Genomic DNA, 13,195 nt, shown 5'->3' with positions numbered 1-13,195 from the left:
TGTTTATAGCAAAGATTGCTGTGCTATGATTACTCTGTAATTGCATAAGCTTATTGTGTTAACTTGCTTCATTACATACTGTCCTCTGTGAAATACAATCCTTTTCCTAATTTCTACAGTAATTGTCAACAAAAGTAAGACAGCTGTGTAAGAAACACAATGATGCAGTTAGGCTAAAAGGACACAGTACAAATTAGCAAGAACAAGAACAAAGGAGTTTCATTTGAGCCACAAACAGCAATGTAACATAAGCTTGTGAACTAAGTAGTTTATATAGTTGTTATATTTGTTATTTATTTTTTGCCTTTTTTTGTACGTTACTATGATAAACACAGAATAAGATATATCTATGTCACTTTGTATGAATCTCTTTTTCAAATATTTTATTGATTGAATTTTATTTGTTGGTGTTAAAATCAACAAAATTAGGTTTAATGTAAGAATTTAGATCTGTGTCTCACATCTGTCTTTGTTTCTACTGTTGCACACTGCAAATCTGGTGTGGCTGGGTGTTTGTCATTTGCTAGCTGGAAGCCAGTTTGTGGCACTATTGTTGTCCTTCTAGCTGATTTCTACTCTTTGTGTCTTAACTCCAAGTCTAATGACTATGTTCAAATCTAACTGTCATTTTCCTAGAAGTATAATCAGATTCTCAATGGGGTGCAACAGCTGCAAAGAGAAATCTGAGGACAGGAAGTATGCTTTAGCAACTGACCGACTTTGCAACTCTCTGATGCATGAAATCAAATTTCTTTTGAAAAGTTTAAAGTTGAAAAGAAAAAAAAACAAACAAACAAACAAACAAACTCAGATTTTATCGGTTCGGAGTTTATGATAACGTCTATAAATAAGCATCAGCAGTCATTTCTGATTATCTCCACTGTTGATTGGATTCTTTTTGGATTTTTTTTTTAATATATCGTTTAACCCTTTAGAAAGTGTTGTCATGGTGATATTGAACCCGGTTACCATGGAGAGTTGCTCATTTGCTACTCTAGCCAGGTCACAAAGTGGCCAGTTGGTGGGTATATTTGGAAGGAGACTGATCTTTCCACATCTGTAAAGATGAACAGACTCTGCCAGCAATTGCTTTAGCTCTTTGATTGTTTTAGTCAAGCAGTTGTGTTCCATGGTTACAAATGTTTGTTATTCTGGAGTGGTAAAGGCTCTTGGCATTCATTTGATTACATAAGTTACTTCTGAGAACTTATTTACTGAAGGTTACGTCCTTCATGTTCAGAATTAATTATACCATATTATACAGGGGATATAGCAAAGTCTTACCGGCCAATAATAGAGAGTGAAAAAAAAAAAAATTATGACAAGCAGGGAAAAACGAGCAAAGTGCATGATTAAACCAACGCTTGTAAAATAATTCAAGGCAGTTTGAATAATTGTAATTTGAAACACATTAGTGATGGTGACTATCCATGAAATTTATTTGGATAAGAGAAACCATTTATTACATCTGATCACATTATTCAAAGTAAGGAGAGCATGACATTAACTGTCAATCACAATTAGCATCTGAGAAAAATAACAATATCACGTTATCATTTGTGCCCCCGGATGGGTTTGTCAGTAACGTATACAGCAAAAGTCAGCAACATTCTTTAGCTGCACATTGATGGTTCAGATTTGTGTTACAATTCACTAAATGATGTACATATACAATCAGATTCTAATAAGAAATCATGACCTATCACGTAATCATAGGCAGGACAACATGAGACATGCTTTTCCATGAAAATTTGCTTTGCTACTCAACACGATTAACATTGAGTCACTGTTCCAAGTTCTTGCAAAATATAGTAAAGCATGATTAATAGTTGTACAGATATTAGTGGCTCAGGAGTAATTCCAAATAGTGTTTACATGTGCAAGCGATATTAGAGAAAATATGGTCCATAGTCACCTTCTCCTGGGTTTATTTATTTCTCTATTTTATTTTTCAGTTGTTATGTCCAGTACGAAGAATTGTATGATGTGAAAATGAATGACATGCCTCTCTGCATTTCTCTTTTTTTTTACCTCATCCCCCTCTTCATATTTCACAGATGTTCTCATTTTGTCGTTGCTGCAGTAGATGGTAAGAAATCAGATTACTTAAACCCCAAAGCAGCCTAGAATCACCTTAAAGGTGAATTATCTGCACCTGTGGCAAAAGAAGACATATGGTCATTGACGTAAACCCTGGACAACTGTCGGAGGAAGAGGGGATGAACAGAGGAAGAATTTGGAAAGATGGGAACGGGGTCACTGACCCATGTCATTGGGCTCTTACTGAGTCCCTTCACCAGACAAAAATGACCTCATTAAATTATTCTAACCTCGTTTCATCGTCGTCCTGATGTTCATCACAATCTAACCCACCTTCTTCAACCTCAGTGCCACTGTATGTCTGTACTCCTTAAAGGGGATTTGAACCGTTTTTCACATGTTAGTCCATCACAGTAATTAACTTCTGGTAATGTGATCATAGACTCAGTTTTTCTGACAAATTATTTCAGTAGATCAATGTTCTACCTTTTTTTTTTTTTTAGTTGTTTACATTTTGAAACAAGGTAAATGTATCAATTTACAGCTTTCGTAGTCTTCAAAGTAAAAATAACTTTAAATTCCTGCAAGATTCAAAGACATGTCTTCATCCTGCCTCCAGTGAAAATGAATAATGAGCAATATCAGTTAGATCACACAGACTATGAAAGATTTTTTTTCTCTCTCTTAGATGTTTAAAACAATGTTTATATGTGAAGTAATTGCAGAAACATCCGTCACTGTAAAGGTTTGGTAAATCTATGTCATTCTGAGGGGATTTAAGGGCATTAAATGAACATTTTTGAAGAGAGAAATAATTTAGAAGTCATTGTGACTGAAAAGCCATCTGAGTGACCATCAAACACTCTACCCAGGTACATGTTCTAATAAACCCATGTGTCAGAAAGAGTGAACTTCCCCTTTAAGGTCTAATGGAAAAAAAAAGGGGGGGAAAAAAAGAAAAAAGGGAGAGATCGAGAGAGAGGTGACACAAAGGGGTTGCCATGGCAATGTTGCTTCAGGGCATCTCTTCTTTCTCTCTCACTCTCTCTCTCTCTCTCTCTCTCTTGCTCTCTCTCTCTCTCTCTGACTCTTCTTCCTCTTCTTCTGCTGGAGCATCATTAAGATATTGGGGAATGGCCATAGATGAGTCACAATCCCCCTGCGAAACACGCTGTGTGCCCAGAGCCACTAACCTGTCTCTTTTATCATCCTCCATAGATGTGTTTGTGTCAATAAACGTAATATCTTGTGATTTGTCCAGACATAGCCATTGGGTACAGTGAAGAGTGTTAGCGGCTTTTGTAACTGATTGAATTTGAGTTTGCATGATGCTCTCCAAATTTTGTTCCAGTTGTTTTACCAGACAGTATATCAAAAGGATCGGGGAAGCGTAAGCAATTATGATAATGAATTCATTATTTTCTCACAGAGGTGGATCTTTTGTGAAACACATTACACAGGATTATGTGTTGTGCAGTTTTAAAGACAGACTGACACACCATGCAGAGACCACATTTGTTTTGCTCCTGCCAAAACACTCTCCCATGACCTTGCACTGTGTGTCCTTGTAATACAATATAGTGCTTCATCTTTGGCAGCGACTGAAAACACATCCAACACCCAGGTAGTCAGACTTCTGCTGACCCTGTGGACACCAGCTTACTATGTTTAGGATGTTTAGGTCTTCCAAAGGTAACTCTATTTTCTGTCAGTTGATAAGAAGTGCCCTTGTGTGGGAGCTATGATAGGAATTTTGCTATAATGAATAGGATTATTATTATTATTATATATAATTATGAATTCAACCATCATGAGGCATGACAGATATGTTATAAAGAACTGTTTTCCAATGTCTAGGAGGGAAGGTCAGCAGAAAAAGAAACGCGGTATCGGTAGAAATGTTAATATGTTTTTGTATTGTGCATATCACAAGCAAACAATAACATGAGATCATTTCCATTAAAGCCTTTTATAGGAAATAAGACAGACTGAAAGATTAGCTTTTAAAGCAGTGGTTCTCATCTCCAGTCCAGGGGGCCCACTGTCCTGCGCTTCTTTGTTTTAACTCGTCATTATCACAGTTAATTGAGCTAATCAGGGGCTTGATGATTAATTGATCAGTGCAATCAGGTGTGCCAGTCCTGAGCTCAAGAGAGTTAAAACAAAGATGTGCAGGACAGTGGGCCCCCAGGACTGGAGTTGAGAACCACTGTTTTAAAGAAATAACCTGAAAGAGTAGAAACAAAACACAATTTAAATGGTTTTGTTTGTTCTTCTTTGGCTGACACTTGGCTGACCCCTCAGTAAAAAGCTTAAAATCTGCAGATTAGATAATGTGTGATTTCATTCCTGAATACCTCAATACTATACATTCAGCTGGTTAGTTTTTGTGATGTTAATTTGGTGCATGGGGGGATGATCTCAGATGTGTTTTTTTAAAGGGACACACCTGCCAGCAGTCTTTACTGTACCTAATGGGAATTCCCACAGCATTATCTAGTGAGACAAAAAACAAATCTCCCTGGGCCCACTAATGGACATGTATGAGTTTACAGTATTTGAGTGTGTGTGTGTGTGTGTGTGTGTGAGAGAGAGAGAGAGCGAGAGAGAGAGAGAGAGCAAGAGAGAGAGAGGTTTAGAGATTTATGTTAAAGATTAGAGATTTATAATCTATGTTTTCTTTCAGACACACTGTACCACCTCCTGTCTAACAGGGCTTGACTAATGCACTCAGCGACGTGGCTTTTCATCAGTCAGATTTATACAACACACACACACACACACACGCACACACACGCACGCAAAAGGGCTTTTATCTTCCATGGAGCTGTGATTAAGAAGCTTTCTGGTGAACTGACACCTGTGAAGTTTTTTCAGTATATTTTTTTGTTTAGCTAATGTGATAAATATAAATTAGGAAGTGACCCTGGAATGTTAAAAAAGACAAATAATTAGCATACAGATTAAGACAACATGCCTAGTAAATCTTAAAAACATGTCAAATTAAAGTGACTGTGGAAACATAATGAATGTGAGAAAAAAAAAAAACCCCACAGTAATCCACATTATGCTAAATCACTTTGGCACCTTTAAACCCTTTTCGCTTTTTCTTTCTTCTTTTTTTTTTTTTGGTGATTCCTGTCCACAGATTCAATTAGTCTTGGCTGCATTTTCCCTCGACTCAGGCTTGGCAAAGATGACCCAGCTCAGAGCTTGCATGACAGCCATGCTCCAATTACCAGGCAAGCAGATTCAGGTGCACAAAGAATATATCTTAGTGAGAGACAGGGTGCAGACATTAGGAAAAAAGCCTAGCAAGGGAACATGGAGCAAACATTTAATCAAAGACATGGAACAAAATAATGACCCAGTTTTGTTGCAGATGGGGTACAGAGTCAGGCCAAGTACAGAGTGTCTGTGAGAAAAGGAAGACAGCTGTGATAACATTCACTGCTTAGGTACCGAGAACTTTTGGATTCTAAAGCCTAAAACGAAGATCGTCTGAACTTTTGATGATTTAACATTCATGTCAAGCTAATGTTCTGCCCAAAAATTAATATGCCACTGCTATTATATATAAATACAAATTATACATAAAATTGATGTATACTGAAAAATTGAGGTTTATTTAAAAATGTATATACTATTAATATTTAAAATGTGTTACTGTGATCACCACCACCATCAAGAGTATGGGAAAAAAAATATTACCTGGCCCACAATGTATTTATTATTAATATTCTTGTATTTTTCTTGTTAGTTCAGAATTCAGGGGCATTTCTTTCATAACATGCACTGCTTGATTTTCCCTTACCCAACATATATATAATCATCAAACTACACAATTTTTTGTCTTTTGCATGTTTCGATGACATTTTTACACGTAGAAGACATTACTGAATATTTTGTGTTGTCTTAAACGTCACATATCAGACATGGCAATATTTAAGCAGTTATAAATGCATCTTGCAAACTCTACACATGCAGGTTTGTAATGCATCGCACTTTCTGTTCTTACCAAGCTATGGGAACGCTTGCAGACAGTTAAAAGCCAAGAAGTTTCATCAGCTGAGTTGAAATGCAGACATCCATAGAGACGTAGCCTTTGCCGCGTTCGGCCACAGTTACACAATTGCTTTCACGGACACAAACACACACATGTGTATAAACACTCATACCTGTCTCTACCTCAGGGAAATGAGCTGTGACTCCCCTGGTCTCCTGGGGCTTCTGTACGTGTGAAAAGAAACTGGCTGTCCCCTGAAGGCCTTTTGTTATGCTTGCAGCCCATAAGCCTCTCCATCTAATTAAACAAGTAACTAGTGGGAACTAAACCAGAGGCCAGTCCCTTCTCATAGTCACGTGGTATTGCGATTTTTTTTTCTGTCTTTCTTTTTTTTCTCTTTCTTTTTTTACGTGTATACACGTTCTGTAAATGTAGCCCATGAAACGCAGTCCACACGTGCGTACGCAAATATGCTATTGTGGGTCACTCAGTGTAGGGGAATTGTAAATTCCTTGTTGAATTTCCAGAAGAAAAAAAAAAAGAAATAAAAAAGCTCAAAGAGATATTTATGAGAATCATTTTGTAACAAAAATGTTGTGCAGTTCAAGAAAAAAAATAAACAAATAAAAGAAGATAACGTCTGGCATTAAATTGCATATTCCCTTTTTTTTCTCTGAGCAGGTTTTCCATTGCACTCCATCACAGTGGAAAAAAGTTGTCGTCAGTATTTTATACTGAGTGTGGATGAATAACAAGCCATTAGCATTTGTGCAGTTGCCCTGGGCACACATGCACTTGACATGCCATATCCATTAAGTTCACTCTAATTGGGTGCCATAGATACAGTTGCATATAGTAGAGCAGCAATGAAAAGTCCATCCTTATCCATTTCTGCAGTCCATTTTCACTAAAGAGCATTTAGCTGGTATTAATATTAAAATCAATCGTAGTCCCAAGGCTTTTTAAAACACAACATTATGCTTCGATTCAGCTGAAATGATGAGCTTACTTCTAAGAGCTTTTCAGATGCATGCCGGATGGTGCAGGTGGTGTGGGTTGCTGTTATGCTATCCTTCTCCAGTCATACCTCTCCTGAAGCACAAGCTCCAAAAGCCACTTTTCAGAAATGAATGACAGAATGAACAAAAATGTGATGGGGATGTATGAGAAGAATGTCTCTCTGTCTCTCTCTGTCTCTCTGTCTCTCTGTCTGTCTCTCTCTCTCTCTCTCTCTCTCTCTTAATCAGAGCCCTCTCAAATTCTCCCAAAAACTGTCCACCGTCCACTTGGACCCAGTGGCCAGTGACAAAGATGAGTACAGGGCTGAAATCTATAATTCACTTTAACACTGAGACCAAATGAATGCAGTCCATTCCAGTTATTCTCTCTGCTTATAATCCATGCATGTGGAGAGGTTGGGACGGAGTTTCAGTTTTATCACTGAGAGGGACATTACACAAGGGAGGTCTGGGTCCTCTGTTAAAAAAACAAAACAGAAATTAAACATGTTTAGCATTTCCAGCATTTTTCATTTCTTATCATGTCTCACTCTACCTTTAGCAGACTCCTGAAGATCTGTTTTCAAGCATACAATTTTTGTAAGTAGGTTTACAATCCAAATGACAAAAAGTCAATATTCAAGTTAAATTTACTTTTGACGTAGATGGCTATGTCAACACACCAGGAAAATATGAGCACTCCGACTCACAGGGTTTTGTTTAATTTATTTATACTCTTTTTTTTTTTTTTTTGCTCTGGGACATTTTGAATCTGAAAGTAGTTCTGAACACAGAGAACAGGGTCAGAATAATAACAGGCAGCATCAATGTTTGAGTACCTGCCTATGTTACATTGCCAGATATGTGAAAACCAACAGTAAACAGAGAACCATTACTCAACTACATCAACAAATGTCTGCTCTACTATCTAGAGTGGATGTACAGTTTCAACTAGGAGCAACATGCTTCACGTATTCCTGGTAAGTTTTTTACGTTTGTTCTTCCGGGAGGGACGATATCATATTTTCTAAATAATGATAAGGACACATCCCTACCAGTCCTACTGACAAATTTAGCCATGCACATTTTAAAGACACGCTGGTAAATGTTTAATACAGGAAAACAAGGACATCTACAGGTGGGTTAAAGGCCATTCAGAGTCACTGCTAATTCATCACAAAAGTAACTGCAGGGTCCACTGAAGTCTCTGCAGATCAGGAAAGAAAGAAAGAAAGAAAGAAAGAAAGAAAGAAAGAAAGAAAGAAAGAAAGAAAGAAAGAAAGAAAGAAAGAATTATGAATACCATTAAATTTGTGTATTGAAAAAGAAAAAAGAACGTTTGAAAAAGAACGGGCTTATTAGTTTGGTTTGGGGCTGGAGCAATGACTGGCTGACTGAATCGTTCATTCATTGTATTTGGGAATGTATAGTAAATATATGTTTATGTGTAGGGCAATTCTATACTTGCTGTATTTAGGGCATACTGCATGTATGGTATGTAGAATATTTTCTCTGCATATCTGGTGGATAACCACTCTTTTTGGTACAAGCATTGTTATTCTACTGAATAGTTTTAACGTATCCAAGCAGGCATTACACCCGGATTCTCTGGTTCAGTTTTCTCCTGGTTTACTAATTGTGAAAAGCACTATACAAATAAACGTAAGCTTGAACTTCAACTTGTTGACCGGTAAGCACCAAAAATGAAGATTAGAAAATAGGTATAATGCAGGTATGTTCTTAGCCTAGAGTGGATGTGGGAGCCTGGGAATCAGCTCGTCTTTCGTCAAATTGTTTTGTCTATCGATACTACTTCAACCACTTCAGACACTTAAACACATTATGGAGGGACAGCTTCCCTTCTTTTTCTGTTTATCCTTCCTATGTTTTGAGAATTGTTTTCTACCATTTCTCTTTACCTAGAAGCTGGAAAGGGAAAAAAAAGGCCTGTGAAAGTCTTGGCTGCAACAATTCTTCCTTCCTGCAGTATAAACCAGTAAGCCACTCAGTAGGATGCTTTTTTTTTTTTTCTTCAAACAAAGGCTTTTAAGAGCGGTCTTCTATGTAGATCCACGTAAAATACCGGCTATCATGGTAAGAAAACTCTAATCAACCCTGGCTGACAGTTGCAGGATTCAGAGAACACTATAATGTTGTTTTTTTTAATTGGAGTTTCCTAAGGCGCATTGCATTGCAGGAGTCAGCAAGCAGACAGCTAATTAGTCTGACCCCTGTCTCATTGCTTTTAACTCTTCTGTTCTGCGTGGTCTGAGGTTGCAATGCAACACATTTCAAATGTCCTGGCAATCGTTAGGGCATCGTAATGATATCTGTTACGATGATCATACATCTCATTAAATTTGCATGCCCTTAGGGCCTATTGCTATAGAAAAAAAAACAAAGCAAAAAACTCCTTCCAGTGTTTCAATACAATAAAGACAACAGACATTAACCATCATTTTCATTCATATCAATTATAGGCCGCAGAATCTGCTACAAGCCAGAGCCAGTTAATTCAGTCTCATTAAGTTAGCTGCCCTTGCGCTCCTCATGCTCTTTGTGAAAGGAAATCGGAGGAGATGGACTTGCGTATGCAGGTGTTGGGGAACACCGACCGCTGTTATGGTTTTTTTTTTTTTTTTTTTGGTCAACTCCAGGTTTTTCCCAGGTTTTCTAGGAGTGTGTTTTCCCTAAGGAGAGAGAGAACAATGAGACCATAGGTCAGCGCGGTCTTCTCGTGCCCCTGGTACGGAGGAATAGTCACGCAGCGCTGTCTCCTCCAACAGGAAAAAACAGTCAGGGACTACGATTTCTCTTCCGCTTCTCCGCTCCACCTGTTCTCATAAGACACCCCCCACCCCCTCCCTTTCCCCTGCCCTCTCCCCCCTCCTCACTCCCGGTCACTAATGGCCCTTAATGCAAGGGAGCAGAGGAAGTGAGACCAGAGGGAGCCTGACTGCTTCAATTACCGCATTATACGTGTAGCGTACGTCCAATACAGCTTTTTGATGATTTTTGTTTTAAAAAAAATCTTTAAAACCTTGTTTAACTCTAACCCTGATTGGTTATTATTTTTTTTAGATATCTGAATTCATCATCTTGATTATCTTGATGTATGTTTAAGATTGTAGTCTATAGAATTAAATTTCGTGAGTAATTAAACAGTGTTACCGTTGTAGTAATTGTATTACTATCCGTGGTAGAATTGTGCGTTTAACACATGTAGCTTTTAAGAGCAGTTTGTGGCTCTGGTGAAGTGTGTTGGAGAGGCTCTGTTGCTAATTCAGATGGTCATCTGGTGGGAAAAAAGGAAACAGATTCTAGCCACTGACACTAGCTAAAGCAAACAAACAATCTGGTGAGGAAACCTGCAAGCTGAAGATTCCTCCTCTGTAATTAGCCTCCTAAGATGTCAATCCCCCATCTGCTTTCATTTGTCTGCACCCTGGCCAGGGAGCAAGTTGGACGAGTGTACAGGAAACAGATGTGAAGGGATTTGGCTCAGGAAGAATGAGTGCGAGAGTTTAAGCTACTCAGCATCAGACTGGCACTGCTCATGTGTCAAGAGGGATTTTTTTTTAACTTCCAGGACCTGGCAACCACACTGGCATCTGATATTTTTGTGACATTTGAATGTAAGCAAGACTCAGTCCACCCATCTCATAAAGGAAATACAACCTTTGATCTGGGTGATCACAGATGTCATACTAAGGTTAGTGTAAAAGCAACTAACAAATTATAATCAAACCTGCTTGAATAACAAAAGCAATCCAAAAATACCTTTACATTGCACTCATATGCAATAGGCCACAATTGGTCTTTCATAAGCATCACAGGCATGTGAGAAGGAGCTGTCTTAACCATCCCTTATGTTTGCTTTTATGTCATAATGACCCTATTGGATGGAAGTTTGCCCAAAAAGCTACCATTTCTTTTTTCTTTTTTCACCGGCTTATGTAAATTACCACGGAGTAGGCGGTGACAGACAACATTCAACAGCTGAAATAGCAAACAGCAACCGACGCACGCTTGTCAACAGCAGATAATAATCCTGGTTTCCACTGGGCAGCCTCATTTTGAGAGGATAATTTGTGTCAGCTGTGAGATACTGAGTTGTACTAATGCCTGGTTTCATGTAATGGTCTGGGGCTAAATTGCCCCATATGACAGTAACGGACACAGAGAGAAGAGCTGAATCCATTTAGGGTGTGGGCTGGAGGGGTTGAAATGCACTCCGGTGAGGCATCTTCCATGCAATTTTATTCAATTTATGGGATTGTCCTAAAAGCCACGAACAAAGTGTTCTGAAGGCCAGAGAGAGAAGGTGGACACTACAATTTACAGCTGCCAAATTGTTGCCATCCCCAATTCAACAGCCAGTTCACGTGTGATAGTTAGATCACGAAACATGCTCAATCACAGAAGGTATACCAATATGGAAAAAGTGTGGAATCCCCGTTTTGGTGTAGGCTTTCGCTCTTTACAATTAGTGTAAAGAACAACACACACCCCACCCCCCAATGCATGCGCGTGCACACGCACGCACGCACGCACACAGACACACAGACACACAGACACACAGACACACACACACAAACACACGCACAAAAGCGAAAACATACGCACAAACATATACACACTGGAACAGGCACATGATGAACAAACAAATGTGTCTTTATCTTTCCTGATGTAACCTCTGCTTGAAGCTTAGCCTTTGTATGTTCCCGGTAGTTTCCTGATCGATGAGAAACCATTAACTGCTTCCAGTCAGCTGTGGGGACTGATGGTCCTGGCCCCAAGCCAAGGAATGTTGAGTCTCTTGAACACATCCAATGACTTCTCAATTGCATTTTGTGTTCTGTCTGATTTCCTGTCTGTTAGTGGACTCAGTCAACCCAGCTGGACATCCATTTGATATGGCCGCTTGAAGTTAATGATTAGTCTTTCACAGTAAAGATATCTATTTATCTTTAGTTCACACATTCACCCTAAATCTGTTCATTATTTCAGAGAGCGCTACGTCAAAGAATATGTTTGAGATTAGTAAGATTATAAGAAGTCTCTTTTTTTTCCCTCCACTATAAACTTGTCTTAAAAGTAGCAAAAACATACCTCATGTAAATGCCTAGTTTACACATTCATAAACTTGTTAAAATGAACTTAATTAATCGACCGACAGATCAATAGATAGAAAGCAGGGTTTCCGTTAGCTGGTAATTACCGGTTTTTGCCTGGTGAAATTTATATATACATATACATATATATATGTGTGTGTGTGTGTGTGTGTGTGTGAAAAAATGATAAATTGAAAACTCGCTGATCAAAATGTCTGGTAATAATGCTCATACAAATATTTGACAGCATCAAATTAAGATGGCGCTGTGAAGTTGTCTGAAAGAGGAAAGAGTGATGCGCATTCCAAGCTGCAAAGACACATTGGACACGTTTGATTTCAAGTTGGCAGCAGAGGACTTTGCCACAATGAAATAAAGGAGAAAATAAAATGTTACCTGGTAGCATGTAGGCTACATTTGATGCCATGTAGGCCTAGCCTTTTTTTTAAACAGGTTACAGATGTTACAGGTTACAGATGTTTTGTAGGCTACAACTGATTTGAGGTCGTTGTCATTCTTTCATCAATCTAGGTGTACATTATATTTGAGTTTGTAACATAGACTGTTATTGAAACCTAAACTGATAAGTTTCAAATTTTTCTGGAGTGGGAACAGAAAAATCCTAGAAACCCTGACTGATTGACTGATAGATAGATAGACAGATAGATAGATAGATAGATAGATAGATAGATAGATAGATAGATAGATAGATAGATAGATAGATAGATAGATAACATAATCAAAAACTGAACTGACACATTTCACATGAAAAAAAACCAATTTCACCAACAGGCTAGCTCCGTTCTTCTGCTTGATTAGCATGGATGTGACATGCGGATTGTTCATAAAACATGATATAAAATCAGGTCTATATTCAACGGCAGTAGGCGATGGAGAGATGCCATCCCCCATGTTAGCAAAATGACCAAAATGCACCCCCCTTGTTAACTTGCCATCGCCCTACTCTGTAGAGTAGTGTCAGTGACCATTGAGCCATCCTCCCTGTTAAAAAAAAAACGAATCCCCTGCTGTTTAAC

Source organism: Chanos chanos, chromosome 9 (assembly GCF_902362185.1).
Source record: "Chanos chanos chromosome 9, fChaCha1.1, whole genome shotgun sequence".
NCBI classification, from domain to species: Eukaryota; Metazoa; Chordata; class Actinopteri; order Gonorynchiformes; family Chanidae; genus Chanos; species Chanos chanos.
This window is presented reverse-complemented; position numbering follows the sequence as displayed.